The 21810-nt window shown below is 56.0% G+C and overlaps 2 long non-coding RNA genes and 1 pseudogene across 2 annotated transcripts; 2 read left to right on the forward strand and 1 right to left on the reverse strand.

The window, feature by feature from the left end:
- Positions 1 to 2019: 2019 nt before the first annotated feature.
- The window catches only part of LOC132085941 (zinc finger protein 23-like), a 148752-nt pseudogene continuing 128961 nt past the window's right edge, over positions 2020 to 21810 (forward strand).
- LOC132085979 (uncharacterized) lies at positions 5532 to 6941 on the reverse strand. Its single transcript, XR_009420320.1, has 3 exons — positions 6854 to 6941; positions 6595 to 6696; positions 5532 to 5650 (listed from the first exon to the last, which is right to left on the reverse strand). It is a non-coding gene; the product is annotated as an uncharacterized LOC132085979 (long non-coding RNA).
- Positions 18549 to 19844, forward strand: LOC132085980 (uncharacterized). Its single transcript, XR_009420322.1, has 2 exons — positions 18549 to 18580; positions 19513 to 19844. It is a non-coding gene; the product is annotated as an uncharacterized LOC132085980 (long non-coding RNA).

Here is a 21810-nt window from a genome sequence, read left to right on the forward strand (position 1 = left end):
GTTGGGATGTGCAGCCCCCAGTTTGGCCAGTTTGCCTCTCCTTTGGCCCGGGCCAGGTTCTCCCCACCTGCAGTGGCTGGGAGCAGCCGAGAGCCCCGCGCTGCCCATCCCGACCTGTCCTGGCTCCATCCCCGCTCCTGCCGCGGGCTGCGAGGGCTGCGGGAATGGGGCACCAAGGGTGTGGCTGCTGCTGGGGGAGAAGGAGGAGGGAGGGAAGGGCAGGGATGAAGGAGGAGGAGGAGGTGGGGTTAGGAGGGAGGAGGAGGAGAAGGGATGGAAGGGGAGGGATGGAAGAGAAGAAGGTGGAGAAAACACAGAGGAGCGGGAGGGGGAATGGAAGAGGAGAAGGAGGTGGAGAAAACACAGAGGAGCGGGAGGGGGGATGGAAGAGGAGGAGCGGGAGGAAGAAAAGGGACAAAGGCCGATGAAGGCTGAGCTGAGGGAACCATGCGGTCGCTCGGAACCCGGCCTGAATTCGCAGCCCCCACCTGTGGGATCATCGCCACCCCCCCCCATCGCACAGGTTGGGGGGGGGAGGGAGCTCGGCCCAGATATCCCGGGGGGTCCCTGGGTTGGGTTTTTGGGGGGATGTTTGGAGAATGAAGCAGTCCAAGGCTGAGCGGAAAAGGCCCCTCGGGGGGCCATCGGGGGGTGCCAGTGGCGGCTGCCTGCACAGGCAGCATGGAGGAGCAGAGCCCTGTGTCCCCCAGGAGCCCAAAGTGGGGAGCCCAGAGAGGGGGAGCGCCGCCATTGGCGGGAGCCTCAAGAGCCTAGAGAGGGGCAGGGGGGCCTTCTTGGAGCCGCTGCAGCCTCGAGCAGAGAATGAGGGGAGAAGGGAGCCCGGGAGCCCAAACAGCCCCAGCATCCCGAAATGGGGAGAGCCAAGAGGGGGGAACTTTTGGCATTGCTGGGACTGCCAGCAGCCTGGGCTGGGCGGGCACCAAGGAGAAGGGGGACCCCCAATCCCAGCGACACCCCAGCAGCTGGGACAGGGGGGTACCTCTGAACACCAAAGGGTAGGGACCAGGGACGGGGAACTCCTGGGAGGCTTTTTCAGGTCTGAATCCTGGTGTTTGGGAGGTTTTATGCAGCCCACCTCTCCGGTGACTTGTAGAGATGGACTCGGGCAGAGGGACCTTCAAACTCATTGTGTCTTGGGGAAGAAGAAACAGGAAAGCCTTATAAATATGATTGTCTAGCAAAAGATTTTGAGAATATAGAAACTATAAGCAAGATTGAGATGAAAGCAAAGCTTTTAGATACCTTAGTTACTGAACAACTGGAAAACAATGGTGTGGCCTAACTGAAGGTAATCCCCTTTTGATGATACAATTCCCTCTGCTTGCAGACAGGTCCAGGGGTCAGAGCAGACCCTACTAGCTCAGCAGAAGGTGTCCAAAGAGTAGTTTTTAGGGTTTAAATTGTAACACAGTATGGTGATGTCATGATTTTTACAGGCTGTATGTAAATGCTCTAGGATTTGTATCTTGTACTAGATTGGTTAGTGAGAAATAGAATATTCAACTCAGAAGAAGATTTATTGTATTGCAACAGGAACCTCACTCTCTAATGCTTCCCCCTCTTACTCTCTTACCCTCTCGTCCTCTCTACCCCTCTCTTCTCTTGGTCCTGCTCTGAGCTGTGGCTGCAGCTCCAAGCAGAGCCCTGAACCCAGGCCCTTTGCAATAAACCTCAAGTTCTAGTTCCACGACCTGGCTTCAGAGATCTCTCATCTCCGTCCGTCCTGACTGTCCTACCCCCCGATGCTCCTACAAACATGCTCATCCCTTGTTTTCCCCAATCCACAATTTCCCATTGCGAGGAAGGCTGTGAGGAAGAGGAAGATGCCCCAGGACACTGAGGCATGTGAGGAGGAAGTCAGTGTCCCTTTCCTCTCTCCCAGCCCAGCAAGGCCCCAGCTGCAGCACAGCCCTGGGGGGATCTCCTTGCCCTTGCCTGTGGCATGGAGGCAAACCCCATCCTGTCCTTGTCCTTCCTCCCCCAGAGCAGGAGCTGAGCATGGAGAGCAGGGAGGACAAATGCCCACGGCAGAACCTGGTGGAAGAGGCCGTTTTGAGCAGCTCCACAGCGCAGGAAGACAACAGGGAGGAAAAGGCCCGGAGATGCCAAACGAGGAGGAGCTGCAAACGCAGCTGGCGGGGATCTGAGGAGGAAAGAGCCAGCTTGGGCCTGGAAGGCGGCGGGAGATGGAGCCAGAGTTCGGAGCTGGTGCTCCATGAGCAGCTCCATGATGGGGAGAAGCCCCACATGTGCATGGAGTGTGGGAAGAGCTTCAGCCTGAGGTCCAACCTGATCAGGCACCAGAGGACCCAAACTGGGGAGAGGGCCCTACGAGTGTGGGGAGTGTGGGAAGAGCTTCAGCCTGAGCTCTCACCTGATCCACCACCAAAAGCTCCACACTGGGGAGAGGCCCTACGAGTGTTCCAAGTGTGGGAAGGGGTTTCGTATCAAGTCAGATCTCCTCCAGCACTATCGGATTCACAGAGAGGAGAGGCCCTTCCAGTGTCCCAACTGCGGGAAGGGATTCAAGTACAACTCTGCCCTCGTCACCCACCGGCGCATCCACACAGGGGAGAGGCCCTACGAATGTCCCCAGTGTGGGAAGAGCTTCTCCAGCAGCTCTCACTTGACCCACCACCAACGGAGGCACCGGTAAGGGAAGGCCTGCGAGTGCCCCGAGTGTGGGAAGAGTTTCATGCGCTGCTCCAGCTCCATCCCCCACTGGAGGAGGCACTTTGGGCACAGCCCTGGTCACTCACATTCCCTGTGATCCATGTTGGGAACACACCTGGCTCCTTCTCCTTTTGGTTTGGCTTAAATTTTTTTTTCTCTTCTCCATGTCTTTGCACTGCAAAATCCAAGAGGGATCAATCTGTCACCTCCAAACCACTCAAATCCCACTGAAAATAACTGAATTTTAACCCAATAGGGCTCAATCCCACCTCAAATTGCTTGTTCCCGCCTCACAAAAACTCAGTCCCATGCCAAACTCGCTCCCTTCCATAGCCACCAGGGTGAGTTGGGGTTGGGAGGTGGTTGGTAGAAGTGGGATCCCAATGTGGAGCAGTGGGATGGGGATTGTGTGAGGTGGCTGGGTGGGATGTATTTGACAGCAAATAAAACTTTCACAGTTACTGATTTCTGTTCCGTTCATTTTCAGGCAGTTCTGTTTGCAGAGTGCTGCCTTCTCAGCTGATTCAATTCCTATAAAAATCTTATTTTTTAAATAATCTAACCAAAACAATCCAAAAACCAATATCCAAATAAAACCACGCATCCGAAATTAGAATTTTGAAATAAAATTTAATTTTTTAGAGTACTTAAGGATGTTAATAAAGTTTAGTTGTTTGGTTCAAATGTGTGAGAAATTATAGTGTTGTTTGGTTTTGTGTTTAGTATATTTTTAATATGAATTTTTTTACTAAGGTGTGTTAGATTGTATGTTAGTGTTTAGATATTTTTTATCTAAAGTATATTAGTTATGGAGTTAAAACTTTCAAAAGGTATTTCTTGGCATATAATTTGTTTATTTGTATTTATTGGTAATATTATAGTAATAGTTGTTGATTTGGGTTGAATCATTGTTGGAATATTGTAAAGAAGACTTGAGATTTTTATATTGCATTTTTATTATAATTTATTTATTTCAATTTTAATTTTTTTGATGTTGTAGTGCATTTCGTTAGTTTGTTTGATTGCTCCCCCATTTTCTGTATTATCCCCCTATTTTATAAATGGTTCTGCCCTCACCAGCTTTCCCGCCTTAGCCCTGCCACTCATTTTGTTACTATAGTTACTCCCACCATTGGTTTTGTCAATCCCCTAAATTATGTAATTCCCCCTCATTCCCTTATATGTATATTTGCTCTCCTCCCTGGGCCCAGTCAATCACCCCCCACTCCTCCCAGGTTACCAGAATCTTCTCCTCTGTGGGGGTTATGATTGGCTGTGGTCCTGGGGCCCCTCCCTTACTTTATATTGATTGGGTTTTCCCTAATGCCCGTTATGTCGTGTTCACTCCCTAGTTCTCCCTTATTGGTTCATTGTAAACACCTCCCTTATACACCTCCTCCCTTTATAACCTTGTTTCACTCCCAATTCTTGGTCACTCCCTGGTTGACATCTTGGGTTTCTCCAATAAACCTGACTTCGTCCCCATCAAGTGTCCAGCTCCTTATTCCCGTCGTGGTGGCAGCGAGACCAGTCCGCGGCGAGCAGAGCCCGAGGCCATCCGATGCCAAGGGGTGCTCGCATTGGATTGCAGCTGGGTGTTGGCCGCCTTCTGCTAGCCGGACATCTGACCCTTAAGGCCGGACACCTCGTCGCATTTTGTTTATAATTTTATTGCAATTTTGAGAGGATAGGAAGGAAGTTCAAGGGCAGGAACATTTTTTCCTGGCTGGGAACTGGAATTCCAGACCCTGGTCGTGTGTGCAGGTCCACACAGTCACAGATCAAATATGGACTGGGATCAAATATGGATTGGGATCCTTTGCATTGGAGCTGCAGAGACTGGGACCATATGGATGAGGACCACACAGACTGGGATCAACTGGATTGGGATCAAATATGGACTTGGACCATATGGAATGGGAACATACAGATCAGGACAATACAGGCTGAGATGAATTGGGTTGAGATTATATGGAATGGGATTGCACAGACTAGGATTGCACAGACTGGGATCACACAGACTGGGAAAAAGCTTTGGCTACCTTTGGCTGCCATCACCGTCTGAAGGTGGCCACATTAGGTTGGCCTGATCCTTTTTGGGGGTCCCATCCCCCTCTTTTCCCTGCTCTCTCGTCCTTTCCCCATCGTTCCCCCAATCCCCTCCCCCGTGCTTGGTTTTGGGGGTTCCAGGCCCCTCCTGCTCCCTTTGAGGGTCCCAACCCCCCTTTGGTTTAATTTGGGGCCCCGCACCCTTCTCCCCCAGCCCCCCGCTCCCCCTGCGGCCGGGGGGCTCCCAGCACCCCCAGTGCCACCAGTGCGGCCCCAGCTGCCCCCACACGCCCCATCCCCATCCCCGGGGTCACCTCCCCCTGCCCCAAATTCCGCTCCTGGCAACTGATAAGTCAGCAGCAACAAACACTCTGATTGGCTGGAAATGGCCCCTGGAGCAGCGGGACAGGAACCTCTGCAGCCTGAGCTGCCCTTGGTCCTCTCTGCCTGTGCCCGGAACACAGCGCGGAGGAGAACGGCAGCAGGGCCCTGTGTGTCCCCGGGCTCAGGATTTGTGTCGCTTCAGCTCCACGGAGATGCAGGTCAAGTGAAAAACCCAAACTGTTTATAAAGGGAAAGCAAAGGTAAGGGGTGAGCTGGGAGGCAGAAAAGGGGATGGGCAGGGCCTGAGGGCTGCAGGGAGGGAGCTGCCAACAGGGGGATGGCAGGAGCTGCTGGAGCTTCCCACAGGCTCAGCTGTGAGCAGCCAGAGCTGTGCCTGGAGCTCCAGCTGGTCCATCCTGCTCTGCAGGTGCTCCCATCTTCAATGGGCACTGGAAATTGCCGATGGACGCTGGTACATCTGATCCAGCAGACGAACAAAGTCCTGCACATCTTCTTTCAAAGGTCATCTGAAGCACTTTGCTCATGCACGATGGGCTCTCATCTTCCTTCAGTGCTTGAAGAGCTGGAAGAGAGAGGAACAGAGCCAAGGTCAGAGGCCAGATTGAGGGAAAGCCTCCTGCCAGGACCATCCCAGCTGGCTCTTGCCATGGCCAGGAGGGAGCGGGAGACAAGGGCCTCGGCCGGAAGGTGCTGGCCACGGATCGCCCACATGTCCCTGGCAGCTCTCCGGGCTGTGCCCTGGCCGCCCCTGGTCCGCACAGGGAGCAGAGCCCTCTGCAGCCAGGGCATGGATTGTAGCTGCGGGGCCGGGATGTGCAGCTGCCCCCGGCGGTGCTTGCTGTCACGCGGCTGCCCTGACTCACCCTCAGTGAGGACCTGGAGCTCCTCCTTCTGCCCCATCATGAGCACTCCGGCCACCCCTGCCAAGACAGAGCTTGTGGCGGCGCCAGGCAGCACAGCTGCCCAACACAGGCGTTGCCAGCCCTGTGGCCGCACGCCCTCCTGGCAGGCAGGGCTCCTGCCGGGCCCCTGCCGCACACGGCCGCCCCAGGGCATGGCTCCGGGAGGGTGGTGGCAGCGCCCAGGGCAGGCGGGGCTGCAGTGGCCTGGGCGCGGCTCTCACTGTAGCCGGGGCAGCAGCCGGGCCGGGGGCAGGGAGGGGCGCGGGGCTGCTGACTCACCCATGAACCTGACGGCCGCCTCTTGCAGGGGCCTCTGTGGGCTCTGCAGGTGCGGCAGGGCCCAGCGCAGGTGCTCGGCCACTTGGCTCTCGTCCTGCAGCAGCTGTGGGGAGCACCAACAGGCAAGGCTCGGCGCGGGCTCTGCCCCTCGGCCGGGCGCTCCCTGTGCGCAGCATCGGCTGAGCCGGCCCGCACAGGCCAGGGCAGGGAGCAGCAGGGAGGGCGCAGGCTGGCGGGCCTGGCTGCGGCGCTGGGCAGGGGCACAGCTGCCAGGCCCCCACACCGAGCTCCAGGGGCAGGGCTCGGGCTCCCGGGCTGTCCTTACTAGGCTCTCAGCGAACTTCATCCGTCGCTCCTCCGTCAGCAGTTCCTCGAGGTCCCTCCTCCTCAGGAAGCGTGCCGCACAAAGCAGGGCTTGGAAAGAGGCCTGGAGAGCAGCAGAGAGCCACAGGTGGCACCAGAGCCCAGGGCACGGGACCTGTGTCCCTGTGCCATGGCCAGGGGAGGCTGGAGCCCGCGAGGTGCCGGGGCAGGAAGTGGCCGAGCCCCCTGCCAGGGATGGGGCAGCGTCCATAAAACCTCACCTTGGCCACCTGCAGGTTCTCATCGTGGCAGCGCAAGAATAGAGGGAGCAGGCTCTGGTTCACGATTGTCATGAGAAGCTCTTCCCCCTCTTCCACTACCAGCTCCATCACCTTGCAGAAGAGCTGAATGGAAAGCAGGTGCACATGGCTGTTGTCCTGGAAGGAAAGAAAAAATCCTAAGCACCAACTACTCTGGGCCCATTGGAGCAAAGGCCCAGAACTGCACAGAGCACAAAGTTTCCAGGTAGCATTTAGTTCCCTTGCCTGGGGGCACAGAGCCTTACGTTCTCAAAGTGTGGCAGGAGGGACTCAGCCAGCTTCAGGGTGGTGAAGGGTAGCAGGAGGTCTTTGTCCTGGAGCATATGTGTGAGCACACAGAGGCTCATCTGGAGCACCTCGGTGTCTGGATCGGCCAGCTGCTCCACCAGGTGTTGATACAGGCCACGTATTCCTCCAGCCTGTGTGCAAGACCAGGCTGTGCTGTGAAAATGTGACTGGCTGCAGCACCAACAGCTGCTTGGGGCACTGGGGCAGCTGAAGCAGGAGGCAGGAGAGCTGGAAGCAGCTGCCTCTGCTGCCAAAGCCCAGCCAAGCCCAGAAGTCTGCGTTGCCCAGCCCCACACTGCCAGCGGGGCTTCAGCCACTGCCCCCTTCTCACCAGCGAGGGCTCCTTGCTGAGCACCATGAGGCCTCTGAGTGCCAGGCGCAGCCTGTCCCTGCACTGGCTCGGCAGGTGCCAGGATACCACCAGCAGGGCACTGGGACCGTGTTTGCTCAGGTCCAGACACTCCAGGAGCTGAAAGGCACAGGAGGGCAGTGCCAGGGGCGCCGGCCGGCAGGAGCCCGGAGCCGCACAGGGCCAGGCCCAGGACGCAGCACAGGGCATGGGCGGCGTCCCAGGCAGCTGCAGCTACGAGAGGCCCAAGAGCTGGGAGGCAGCTCAGCCAGGCAGCGCTGGCCATCAGGCTCACCTCCACAAGGAAGGCCAGGGCAGGCAGATGCCAGTGGCGCTGCTTCCCGACGAGAAAGCTGAGCAGGTGTGAGGCCATGAAGGGACACAAGGTGCTCAAGCCACAGCGCATCTCCCTGCCAGGGGAAAAAGGCACCAAGGCCTCCCAGGGTGGGCAAACCTCTCCCAGCAATGACTCACAGAGGTCTGATCTTTCCCCAGCACTCTGCAAGGGCACATGGGCCCCTTGGGAGGTGGCTGCTGCTGGGCATCCTCCTCTCCCAGCCTTTCCCAGTCTGCTCGGCCCTCCCTCGCTGACAAGGCCCTCTCGCTTACAGCCCCAGGGACTGTGTGGGGCACTCTGGGCAGGGGGCACAAATGCCGGCAGTGGTGGCAGGAGTAAGGGATCTCACCTGGCCAGCAGACCCGCTGCATAGTGCTGGGTGTCAGCACAGAGCAGGCTGTCCCAGAGCTGCTTGTGCTCCGAAGCCAGCAGATTCTTGCCAAAGCCCAGTCGAGAGAGCAGAGCCTTCATGGTCTGCGCTGCAAACCTGTGTGCCGAGCAAAGGCCAGGTCACTCTGGGAGTGCTGGCCCTGGCCATGAGGGCATGGGAAGGACAGGGCGACTTGCACCTGTTGGGCTCACTGGGAAGGCCATGCTCGTCCCGGCACGCTCTCCAGAAGCTCCGGGTCTCAACATCCCCTGGCATCTGCTCTGTGGCGGTGACAATTTGCAAGAACAGAGCCACAAACAGCTGGGGAGAATGAAGCAGAATGGCGCAGTGCCACTCGCACATGTGGGCAATCCTCCACAGCACCAGAGTTGCCTGCAAGAGACAAAGCAGCCCGAGGCAGTGCTCAGTGCCAGGGTGTCCATGAGGCAGGGCCCGAGGGGAGATGCAGGGGGATCACGCGGCCTGCTGCCCCTAAGCCTGCCCCTAGGCCAGCTTTCAGCCCAGGCTGGGGAGAGCAGGGAGAGCTGCTGGAGAGGTGACCGAGAGGACGAGCAAACGCCAGCTCTAGAAACTCACAGCCAGGGCAAGGACGGCCTCGTTGTCCCCGCAGGAGAAGCTGCCGTAGGGCGGCTGCTCCTCCATGGCAGAGAGCAGCGCTGGAAGCACCTCCTGGGCGGACACTCCGGACATGTCCATGGCTCTCCACATCAGCGTGGTGGCTCTGTGGGACCAGAGCTGTGAGTCAGCACCATGCCCCGTGCAGCTGTGTGGGGCCAGGGGACAGAGCCCCGGTGCCCTGAGGGGCAGGGAGGGACCACGGCAGAGCCTCAAGAAACAGAGGGGCCCGAGGCTCCCGCAGCTCTCCGCCTGTCTGGCAGAGCCCGCTGGACAGGCTGTATAGGGCGAGGGGCCCTAGGGGCTGGTGAGCACCGAGCTCTCGAGGCAGTTGTGCTCTGTACCTGTCACACATTGGGGCACAGCGCAGGAGGCTCATCACCACTTGAGCAGGGTGTTCCTCTGTCATGCTCAGAATCTCCATGTGCAGCCCACCGTCCACGGTGACACAGGACACCAGTCTCTGGAGAATGTCCCTGACCGTGGCTTGCACCTGGAGGAGGCGGCATGGGGAAGACTTGGAGTGCTGTCCAAGGGAGCAACTTGCCCAGCTTCCCCCAAGAAGTGCTTGCCTTCCCACCCCACTATGATGACCTCAAAGGCTAAGGGGGTCCAGCAGACATAGATTGAGGGGTCACATGATCCTGGGAGGCCTTCAGCCCCAGCCCCAGGCTGCTTACCTGCTTTGGGGAAGCAGCAACCTTCTGGAGAACCTCCATAGTGGGCGCTGGAGTCCCGGTCAGTGTGGGCATGGCCTGAGTGTCTGGCATGCCCTGAGCCTGGGTGTGGGTGGTGGCCGTGCCCTCAGTCAGGGCCATGCCAGCCTCCGCCCTGCCCTGGGCCGTGTCCTGCTCAGAGGCTGCTGCAAGCTCCAAGGATGCTGAACTGGCAGCAGGCTCTGCCCACAATTGGCCAGGCCTGGAGTCGGGCTGGGCCGTGCCCTCGGTGCCGGCGCTGCTGGTCTTTGTGCGGCCAAGGCGCAGGAGCCTCCGCAGTGCCTGCAGTAGAAGGAAGAGTGGGAAGAGAGGGACGTTCCATGGCCTGCTCCAAGCATGGGACTCGGCTGAGAAGTGCCAACAGGCCTGGCCCAGGGGGGATGGCCACAGGTACCTGCACTGCTCTGCGGAAGAGACCACGGCTGGATTCCTGCTCTTGAGTCCGGTCCTTGGCTGCATCTGGCAAAGAGCAAGCGCAGCCAGAGCTGAGAGGCTGCGGGAGAGGCCGGAGAACACAGCCCAGCCCTGCGCTCCCCAGGCAGGGAGGGCCCCGGGATGCTCCAGGGGGATGGAGCATGGCCACTGCGGGATGTCTGCCCTGCCCCTGTCCTGTCCGTGGGCATTTCCCCAGAGGATGGCATGGCATGGCATGGCATGGCATGGCATGGCATGGCATGGCATGGCATAGCATGGAATGGCGCCAAGTTGGCTGCAGGCTCCAGCCCTGCAGCCCAGCTCTGCCACTCACCCTCCTGTGGTGGACTGAATGGCACCGCCTCTTCCGTGTCCTGTGCTGGGGCAGCTCCAGGGCCTTCTTCCTCCTCGTCCTCCACGCAGACCAGCTTGGGCACTCTCGGGGTCTCTGCTCCATGGCTGTGTCTGGAGCGCGCCCCAGCAGCGAGCCCAGCCGGTGCCGCTCCTGCAGGGCCTCCTGCGCCGTCCCTGCGGGCGGGACGCGGCTCTCAGCGCTCGGCCCGGGGCCAGCAACGGCCCCCGAGTGCCCCTCACCCGCCCCGGGCCGGCCATGCCCAGGCGTTCGCTCCTCGGAACGCGGCACGGGAGGCTCGGGGCCGGCGGCCGCGCTGCCGAGCGGCGGAGCTCGGGCCGGGGAAGCCGCAGCGGAGGCGGCAGGAGCGGCCGCGCTGCATGTGTGCTCCGCGGGCCCCGGGAGGAGCCGGGGCCAGGGCCGGGGGCGGGCTGGGGGCATGGACCCGCCCGGCAAGGGGAGAGGGAGGCGGGGAGAGGAGAGGGATGCCGGGCAAGGGACCCCGAGAGAAGGGTGCCCGACAGCGGGAAAGGGAGAGAGAGAGAAAGAAAGAGAGAAAGATAAAGAGTGCTCTAGAATATCTCTTTTTGCTGCTGCTGTCGCCGCTGCTGCTGTCGCCGCTGCTGCTGCCGCTGCCGCCGCTGCCGTCGCTGCCGCCACTGCCGCCGCTGCCGCCGCTGCCGCCGCTACAACTGAGGCACTGGGGCCGTTCGTCCCCGTGTCCGTTCCCCGCTCGCCCCACGAGCCCCACGTTCGAGCCTCGCGCGCCCCGGGGACAGCCCCTCCGTCTGTCCAAACACGGGAACTTTGCAGTGCTGAGCCCGGATGCAGAGCCCTGACTCCTGCACTCTGGCACAGCGATCCCCTCGCCTGCTGCTGGGCATTGTCCTTGCTGAGGGTCAAACACTGTCGGGCCACCTTCCCTGTGGGTAGGATTCCTACATGACCCACGCACTGCACTTACATCTCCAGTGTTGCTTTCCTGTAAAAACAGGGGAAGGAAAACTGTGTGTGGCTCATGGTATTTTAGAATGTCTAAAAATCACTTAGTCACCGATCTTAGAGGTGCTGTGCATCTGGAATTACTGGGATGGAGAAGTAGTGCAACATGGAAAAGGGGAGCATAGAAATTAATAGAGGAAAACATCTTGGATTGTTTCTTTCGTTTTCATTTCACTTCTGGAAAGCTGTTTCTGTTTTCCAGGAATCTTCTCCTGTCTGCTCTTCCCAAGAATCTCTCATGGAGAACAAGGTCAAGCTTCTGTCGCAAGATTTGCCACCAGGAAATGATGCCACTGGTGAAGTTTTCATGGTGACTGTTTGTGCTTGCTTAGGGCTAATTTTGGGAGGAAACCTCCAAAAGGGGTCCGCCTAGAAAGCGAATTCAAGCGGCCCCTGCCCCTACTAGTTCAGGAAAAGACTTCACTTGAGAAAAGTGAAAAAAAAACCCAGTTTATTTAACAAGTAAAGTATTCACAAGCATGAAAAATGAATAATATTAAATAAAGTCTCGGACAGTGCTGAAGAGATGGCAAATTCAGGAAGTCCTTTTTGTGGGTTGTAGTTGGCTCACTGGCTCTCTTCTATGTCCCTCTGGTGCTGGAATGCAGCGTCCCAGAGCTCAGTGGGCCACAGGTGTAAGCTGCTGCTGGTGTTTTTCTGGGTTTTCAGTCCAGAGCAGGTTTAAACAGTTCCAAGAAAAAGGAAGCCACAGTCCAAGGAACTTCTTTTCCTAAGCTAGCTAAAACCAAATTGCTAGACCTGGGCTGTGAAGACACCAGGAAATTTCCACATCTGGGCACTGGCAGTCCCAGCAAACACCAGAGCTGGATGGTGCTGGAGCCAGAACCTGCAGATTTCCAAATTTTGGCTTTCTGTGCCAGCAAATCACTGGACCTGGGCTGTGCCAGCACCAGGAAGTTTTCAGATCTGGGCGCTGGCGCTGCCAGCAAACACCAGATCTGGGTGGTGTCATTGGCAGAGAGAGAAATCTGCCAGATTCTTCTGGCACTGAGAAATTTCCAAATCTTGGTTCTGGTGCAGGAAATACAAGATGTGGGTGGTGCCAGATCCAGTAGCAGGAAGCTGCCACAGGTTTTGGATTTCTGTGCCAGCAAATTGCAGCACTTGAGCTGTGCCAAAATAGGGAAATATCAAGATCTGGGAATTGGCAGTGCCAGAGCACACCACATTTCAGGAAGGATTGGATCTGGACCCGTTCCCTCCCTGCATCCCTTCCTCAACAAGGTGCCAGAGGGGCTGGACAGCGGCCAGGCAGAAAGGGACCTGCAGGGAGTGATGGAGAGAAGGCTGGACATGAGGCAGCAGTGTGCCCAGGTGGCCAAGAAGGCCAATGGCTCCTGGCCTGGCTCAGGAATGGTGTGGCCAGCAGGAGCAGGGCAGAGATTCTTCCCCTGTGCTCAGCTCTGCTTAAGAAGCACCTCGAGTGCTGTGTCCACTTCTGGGCCCCCTAATTTAGGAAGGTCATGGAAGGGCTGGAGCCTGTCCAGAGAAGGGCAACAAATCTGGTGAGGGGTCTGGAACAACACAAGTCCTGTGAGGAGTGGCTGAGGGAGCTGCAGTTTATCCTGGAGGAGTCTCAGGGGAGACAAGGCAGTGTCAGGGCACAGGGTAGACTTGATGATCTCCATGGCCTGTTCCACCTTGCTGATTCTGGGATTCTCTGAAGCCACCCTTGGAGCAGTTGCAGGAGGAGCCCTGGGCCTCCTCTTCAGCAGCTCCAGCAGCCCAGGTCCCTCAGCTTCTCCTGCCAGCCCCAAAGCCCATCCTGTCAGTCCTGCAGAGCCTCTGCAGCTCCTCCTCACTGCCCAGAACAGGGAGCCCCAGAGCCAGACACAGCAGCCCAGATGTGCCCCCCTGGCCTGGGGTGCCTCTGGCAAGGGAGCAGCACCAGGCACTGCAGGAGCCTGCAGACAATCGATCTGAAGGCCAAAGCTCCTTAGCTCCTTCTGAAAGAGCAGGAACAGTTCCTCATTCCAGTGTGGTGGAATGCTGGGCACCGCAGCTCCAGGTGAGGACTGGACACAGGTTTGCTCCCACTGAGTGCTGTGATGGCTTCTGCAGGAGCTCTGGGCTCCTGTGCTTGCCAGGCACAATGAGGAGAGAAGGAGCCAAGTGCACTGATGTGCGAAATGGATTTGTAGAAAGTTTTTAGAGCCTAATAGAAGGCCCAGAAAGTATGAATCTGTATATAAATCTTGAGACAAGAAAGGCTAACTTAAAAATGCCATGGAATAGAACAGATATTGTTGAGAGAGAAATGGAGCTAGAAAAATGTTCCTAAAGATGGGCTTGCAAATAAGACTTTGGAAAAACAGAGCTGTGAAAGAAGCATTGTAGTGGGGCCCACGAGGGGTAGTTTTAAATAATTTGTTTTAAGGCATTGACAACATGGCATGGCAATAAGCTGATAGACCAAGAAATGCTGTAATTAGGAAACAGTTGGCTTCTGACTGTGATGGCGTGAATTATGTGTATTGTCTCACCCTTCTCGTGAGACTGAAAATGGAATAAAAGTTTTTAAAACACCTCTCAGTGTCACCATCTCTAGGTCAAGAAAAGAGTATTATCCAACACACTGACACACTTTTGCCCTGAGCATAACCCAGCCTGGACCAAACACACTGAAAGTTTTCCTGTGGAGAGTATTATTAATAATTGGTTAGCTGAGAAAGGCCACACTGAAATAATGCCGCTGGTTAAGCTGAAGGAGAAAAGTCAGAAGTCAGCAAGCTAAAAGGAAAGGTCAGCAGTGACCTTGCTGCAACATGAGGAAAGGGAGTAGAGATTAGTCCTGAATATATCCTGAGAATATGTGAAAAGTATCAAAAGTAGAACCATAGGAATGCAGAAGTAGGCGTAGGTGCTGATATGTAACTGACCAATCCTGAGCTCAACTTTTGCAATATGTATGAAGCTCATTATTAACTGTATTTAACCCGCCGTACTGATCAATAAAATTGGGCCTGTGATGATCAAACCGATGTCTGGGTCTCCTTCCGTCGACAGTTTCCCTTTTCGCCCATGTCCTGAAACATCAGGTCTGCTGTTTGACAACTCAGGTTGGGTTGGTGTCAAGGAGTTCCCTCAGAAATACTGGGTTTGTCTTCCTCTGTGCCTTCCCCTCAGCAGCCTTGGGGATGCTCCTGTGTGAAGCCATCTGTCTCACACAGTTTGAGACAGCTTCAAACAGGATATTGTGCAAGAAGTCGTCTCCTCTAAAGTGTTCCAACAACCTCTTTCCAGCAATGGGAAATTATTACTAATGGATGAAAGTGGCAAACCCCCAACAGTTTATTATCAAACAGAATCCGCCCATGACACGCGTTCCAAGAAGGCGCCGGGGTCTCTCTCGGAAGAACAGGAGCTGTCACGGAGCAGTTCCAGCAGCTGATGGAAGCTCGGGGACTCATCCGGTGTCGGCTTTCTCCCACGGCAGAGCTCCATGGGGCGGGCAGGGCAGTGAAGCAGCTGGGCTGGAGCCCCTCGCTGCCTTGTCTCCCCGGCGTGGCTCAGCTCACAGACTCTCGGGCTGGGAGCGGGGCCGCTCCGCTCCTGCCGGCACCGTGTCCCTGGGCTTGGACAAACAGTTTCCTGCCAGGAGAGCCCTGCACACTGCTCCACAGATCTTTCATACAGGCCCAAACCAACTCCAAGCACTCTGTCTGCAGCAGCATTTCACAAAGGGCTGCAGCAATCCAGGACAGCTGCAAGTGAGTGTCGGAAGGCTCTTGTCTTGTTGCTGACAGCAGAATTCTTGATGATCTGATGCAGTTTTATTCAGATGTAACATGAGAGCGTAGGTTTTTTGTTAAAATATTTCATGATGAGTAACAAGCTGTGGGAGCATGAGGTACAGGACTGACATGCCAAAGCATGAGCATATCCTCCAAAGTGGCCAGTTTAATTGTCCATTTTATTACTCTTGTATTTACTCCACACTAATAAGGAAAACCAAGCTCTGCTTGGAGGCAAAACAGGCATGGGATACACTACAGTCCCTCGCAGGCTCAGCAGGGCTGGCAGTGACACAGCAGGCAGTCTGCTACATTGTGAACCACTACAGAGCTGCATCCCAATCTGGTTTAGGTAGCGTGGTATTATTAAGAGCTCCTTTTCTGCATGAGACACAAAAAGGAGATCCCAAATGATCTTCATGCAAGCATGCAGTAAAGAACTGCTCCTGCTATCCTAATGAAGTATTTGTTTTGGCCATTACACTCTTCCAATTCATCTTTTGATGCAGAAACTTCAGGTTTTCTCTCACACCCCTGCAAGACTGGCAGTCGCTGTTTCCCAGTTCCTGTTCTTCCCTAGAGATGGTGCAGTGGCTGCTTTGAAACAAAAAGCCCTGAGATCTGGATAGTTTGAAGGAGCATGAAATGCTCATTAAGTGCTCATACTGGTAATACCCAGGTCTGCACTGCCCAGTGCTCTGAAGCAGCAGCAGCAGGACCATGCATCATTCCTGTTGGTGGATGTTCATGTTTCTGATGTGCAAGAGCAATGACTTTGAGGAGGGACAAAAATGCCCCTCTCCAAACTGGGTGTGCAAGGAGATGTGAAGTTTCACAGCCTTTTCCAGGATATTTTAGAAAGATCTAAGAGAATACTGTGGCATGGAGCAGGTCCCTAAATTTGTCTCCAGAGGAATCCCCAAAAGGCCGATTCACTCTGCTGGTGATGGCAACCCCATAAGCTCATGGACCAATTTTCCCTGCAATGTGCCACCCTGCCTGGGCTTTGCTAGGCCGAGACTAGACCCAGAGCTAAGCAAGCACAGGCAGCCAGGTGACATTGTGTAACATCAGAGGCTGGCAGCCATGAGGACTTTGCTGCCAAAAGGTTACATTTTGCACTGGGCCCAGAAGTGTTTTTCCCTAAGGCAAAGCAAATTGAAATGTGAAGTTTAAAAGCTTCAAATGACTATGAAAGGAAACTGCAGAATAATTTCTGGAAGGGCATCACTGTCAATGATTATGCAGCCCACCAAGAGCTGGAGCTGAATCCAGAATTGCGTCTTCCAGCTGGGCAGGAATTCATTTCCACTGGCCAGCACTGGTCCATGGGAACAAATGGTCCCCTAGCTCTGGGCTGAATGGCACCCAGGCTGCAGTGCAGATTGGAGGAACCCTTGTCACTTGTTATTTTGGCCTCCCAGTGCACTCATCCTTCTGCAAACAAGGTGCAAACAACACAGCTGCACTGCTGTCTCGGATAAATATACATACAGGTGATTTTGCCAAAGCAGTGCATCATTTCCCAGTGAAATACACGACCTCTTCTTACCTATGGAATTGTGATTGAAGACACCTGTGAGCCAGATCTGTGGGAGATTGCAAAGGAGCAAAGCTTTGGGATTTGGGCACACTTCTCTTGGTTTCTTTGCTCAGGCCTTTGGTGAGCACAGAACACACCTAGGTAGAAAACCTTTGACTAGACAGGATCTTTTGGATCCATTGTCCCCCAAACATGTCAATGTGTGGCCCCGTTGTAATGCCAAGTAACAAAGAGCAGCACAAATGACACAAAGAAAACATGGCCAAAGAGGAAGAGGAGAGGCCCAATGAGGAAAGGATGTGGTGAGACACTGGCACATCGAGTGAGCTGCACTGCCATAATCTCTAGGCTAGCAGGTCCTGGTCTCACATTCTCCTTTTGATTTTTTCAATTTTGTTTATTTATTTACTTTTTTTCATCATCAAAATAAAATATATAGAATTAAAAAAAAGTCATCAAAACTTAAAACAGAATCAAAAGACATTAATTCAAAACTGACCCTAGCCCTAACGCTGACCCTAACCCCTAACCCTAACCCTAAGCCCTAACTCTAACTCCTAACCCCAGCCCGAACCCCAACCCCAACCCTTACCCTAACCCCAACTCTGACTGGGGCCGCGTTTCCCTAATTTTCCACATTTTTCCCCAATGTTTCTCCACCGTGTCTTGGATTCCCCCCCGATATCCCCCAAGGGATCCCCGGCCGTGTCCAGTTCTTTACCCCGATCCGGCCCGGCCGTGCCCGGTTCTTTACTCTGATCCCGCCCGGCCTAGCCCGGTTCTTTACCCCGATCCCGCCCCGCGATGCCCGGTTCTTTACCCCAATCCCGCCCGGCCATGCCCGGTTCTTTTTCCCGATCCCTCCCGGCCATGGCCGGTTCTTTACCCCGATCCCGCCCGGCCGTGCCCGGTTCTTTGCCCCGATCCTGCCCGGCCGTTCACGGCCCTCGCCCGTCCCCGTGCCCGGGCCGGCCCTGGGGCTCTCCCTTGCCGGCCCGGGCGGTTGCGGGAGAGAGAAAATCCAATAAAATGGAACAAAACCCAATCCAACCGTGCGGGATCTCGGTGGGGTTTGGGGTGCACAGCTGGGATTTGGGGCGTGCGGGTGGCACCTGGGGCTCCCTCCCGGGTGGGGTTTGGGGTCAGCTGGGGCCGGTTCGGGGCTCCCGTCGACAGAGGAGCCGGGCCCGGTCGGAGGAGTCCGCAGGGGATTTGGGGGCAGCTGAGCTGGTTTTGGGGGAAACGGGGGCATTTTGGGAGCTCCGAGATGAATGCTGGGATGACCTGGGGGCATTTTGGGGCTCCCGAGTGGGTTTTCGGGGCACTTGGAGGCACTTGGACAGTCCCGGAGTGATGCTGAGCTGAACTTGTGGCCACTGCAGCTCAGGAAGGAAAGAAAAGGTAAAACAGAAAGCCTGAAAGCCAGGCAGAAAGAAATTCCCAATTTTTAACCCCAAAAATGCCGGTTGGAGCCCAAAACACTCCAAGATTTTCTCCCTGCAAGGACCCAAAATTCCCATTTCCCCCCCTTTCTCAGGCCCTACAAATGCAGGATTTTACCCCAAAAATCCGGAGATCCATCCCTAAAAGATTCGGGTTTTGAAGCCCAGAAATGCCGGGCTTCAACCCCAAACAATCCGATTTTGAACCCCAAATCTTCCCCGATTTTTTTCCCCTTCCAGGACCCAAAGGTCCCGGTCTGGAACCTCCAGAGTCGTGATTTTCAAGCCCAGCATTCCCGGGTTTTCAACCCCAAAATCTCCACCCAAATCCATGCCCAGAACGGGGGGGATTGAAGCCCAAAAGCCCCGACTTTTCGGGCCGGAGTTCCGGGAATTTCCCGCCAAAATGCCCCGGATGTTTCCCGCCAAAATGCTCAGGGCTTCCGGGCGCGGCAATGGTGGCGGCGGGATCGGCCCGGCTCAGGTTGGGGGTGTCCGCGGGGGGGGTTGGGGGGAATCGGGGGGATTTTGGGGCTGCTGGGGGGATCGGGGGGCTGCCAGGCCGGTTTTGGGGTGAATCGGGGCCGTTTCTGGACTCGCATCGAGCGCGGCCGAACCGAGCGCGGCATAGGCGGCGGCGGGAAGGGGGCGGGGGGGCAGCGGCGGCGGGAGCGGCCGGGCCGGGGCGGAGGTGTCCGGGGGGGATTTTGGGGGGATTTGCGGGGACTCTGGGGCAATGGGGGGGGGATTTTGGGGCTCCGAGGCCGGTTCTGGGGGGGATTTGGGTGGTTTCTGGGCTCTCATAAGCGGCGCCGAGCCAAGCGCGGCAGAGGCGGCGGCGGCGGCGGTGGCGGGGGAGGGGGGGCGCAGCAGCGGGAGCAGCCGGGCCAGGGTGGAGGTGTCCGGGGGAGGATTTGGGGGGAATTGGGGGGGATTTGGGGATGGTAGCCGAGGCTGGAGGGGTCGTGAGGCGATTTTGGGGGTAGTTGAGGCTTTTTGGGGGGTTTTGGGGGGAACTGGGGGGGTTTTGGGGCTCCCGGGTGAGGTTTTGGGGGGGTCCGTGAGGGGTCGTGGGGGTCCTGGATGGGATTTGGGGAGATGGGAGGGATTTTGGGGTGAATGTGGGGGATTTGGGGGCTGGCAGGTGAATCCTGGGGGGGAATTGGGCCATTGTGGGGGTCCCGAGTTGCTTTTCCCAATCTTTAGCCCCAAGTTCCCGATATTTCGGCCGTCGGTGCCTGCGCCCGTTCCCCGCTGGCCCCACAAGCCCCACGTCCGAGCCCCCCGCGCCCCCGGGACGGCCCCTGCGTCTGCCCCAACATGGAAAAGGGGAGCATAGAAATTAATAGAGGAAAACATCTTGGATTGTTTCTTTCGTTTTCATTTCACTTCTGGAAAGCTGTTTCTGTTTTCCAGGAATCTTCTCCTGTCTGCTCTTCCCAAGAATCTCTCATGGAGAACAAGGTCAAGCTTCTGTCGCAAGATTTGCCACCAGGAAATAATGCCACTGGTGAAGTTTTCATGGTGACTGTTTGTGCTTGCTTAGGGCTAATTTTGGGAGGAAACCTCCAAAAGGGGTCCGCCTAGAAAGCGAATTCAAGCGGCCCCTGCCCCTACTAGTTCAGGAAAAGACTTCACTTGAGAAAAGTGAAAAAAAAACCCAGTTTATTTAACAAGTAAAGTATTCACAAGCATGAAAAATGAATAATATTAAATAAAGTCTCGGACAGTGCTGAAGAGATGGCAAATTCAGGAAGTCCTTTTTGTGGGTTGTAGTTGGCTGCCTCGGTCTCTTCTAAGTCCCTCTGGTGCTGGAATGCAGCGTCCCCGAGCTCGGGGGGCCACAGGTGTGAGCTGCTGCCGGTGTTTGTCTGGGTTTTCAGTCCAGAGCAGGTGTAAACAGTTCCAAGAAAAAGGAAAGTCACAGTTCCTCCACAGAAAGAGGAACTTCTTTTCCTAAGCTAGCTAAAACCAAATTGCTAGACCTGGGCTGTGAAGACACCAGGAAATTTCCACATCTGGGCACTGGTGGTCCAGCAAACTCCAGAGCTGGATGGTGCTAGAGCCAGAACCTGAAGATTTCCAAACTTTGGCTTTCTGTGCCAGCAAATCGCTGGACTTGGGCTGTGCCAGCACCAGGAAGTTTTCAGATCTGGGCGCTGGCGCTGCCAGCCAACACCAGATCTGGGTGGTGTCATTGCCAGCGACAGAAATCTGCCAGATTTGGGCTCTGCTGGCACCGGGAAATTTCCAAATCTTGGTTCTGGTTACATGAAACACAAGATGTGGGTGGTGCCAGATCCAGTAGCAGGAAGCTGCCACAGGTTTTGGATTTCTCTGCCAGCAAATTGCTGCACTTGGGCTGTGCCAGAATAGGGAAATTGCCAGATGTGGGCACTGGCAGTGCCAGCGCACACCAGGTCTGGGTGAGGAATGTGGCAGCAGCAGGAAATTGCCAGATGTGAACTTCTATTGCCAGCAAATTGCTGGAATGATGCTGCGCAGGAACCTGAACAATTCTGCATCTGGGAGGTGCTTGTGGCAGCACTGGGAAGCTGCTGGGTTCTGGCTTTTTTTGCCAGAAAATTGCTGCATTTGGGTTGTGCTGGCACTGAGAAATTTCCAGATGCTTATTTTCTGTGCCTGCAAATTGCTGGAATTAGGCTGTGCAGGCATCTGAAACATTCCCGATCTGGGTACTGGCGGTGTCAGCAAACATGAGATCGGGTTGCTGTAGGTACCAGGTCTTTGCTTGGTTTTGGATTTCTTTGTCAGCAAATTGCTGGACTTGGGCTGTGCCAGAATAGGGAAATACCAAGATGTGGGAACTGGCAGTGCCAGCAAACACCACATTTCAGGAAGGATTGGATCTGGACCCGTTCCCTCCCTGCCTCCCTCCCTCAACAAGGTGCCAGAGTGGCTGGACAGCAGCCAGGCAGAAAGGGAACCTGAAGGGACTGATGGACAGCAGGCTGGACAGGAGCCAGCAGTGTGCCCAGGTGGCCAAGAAGGCCAATGGCTCCTGGCCTGGCTCAGGAATGGTGTGGCCAGCAGGGGCAGGGCAGGGATTCTTTCCCTGTGCTCAGCACTGCTTGGGCAGCACCTCGAGTGCTGTGTCCACTTCTGGGCCCCCAATTTAGGAAGGACATGGAGGGGCTGGAGCGTGTCCAGAGAAAGGCAACAAGGCTGGAGAGGGGTCTGGAGCACAAGAGCTTTGAGGAGTGGCTGAGGGAGCTGCTGGGGTTGTTTATCCTGGAGGAGAGGTGGCCCAGGGGAGACAGAACAGTGTCAGGGCACAGGGTGGACTTGATGATCTCCATGGCCTGTTCCACCTTGCTGATTCTGGGGTTCTCTGAAACCACCCTTGGAGCAGTTGCAGGAGGAGCCCTGGGCCTCCTCTTCAGCAGCTCCAGCAGCCCAGGTCCCTCAGCTTCTCCTGCCAGCCCCAAAGCCCATCCTGTCAGTCCTGCAGAGCCTCTGCAGCTTCTCCTCACTGCCCAGAACAGGGAGCCCCAGAGCCAGACACAGCAGCCCAGATGTGCCCCCCTGGCCTGGGGTGCCGCTGGCAAGGGAGCAGCACCAGGCACTGCAGGAGCCTGCAGACAATTGATCTGAAGGCCAAAGCTCCTTAGCTCCTTCTGAAAGAGCAGGAACAGTTCCTCATTCCAGAGTGGTGGAATGCTGGGCACCGCAGCTCCGGGTGAGGACTGGACA

The sequence above is a fragment of the Ammospiza nelsoni genome, chromosome 34 (assembly GCF_027579445.1).
Source record: "Ammospiza nelsoni isolate bAmmNel1 chromosome 34, bAmmNel1.pri, whole genome shotgun sequence".
NCBI lineage: Eukaryota > Metazoa > Chordata > Aves > Passeriformes > Passerellidae > Ammospiza > Ammospiza nelsoni.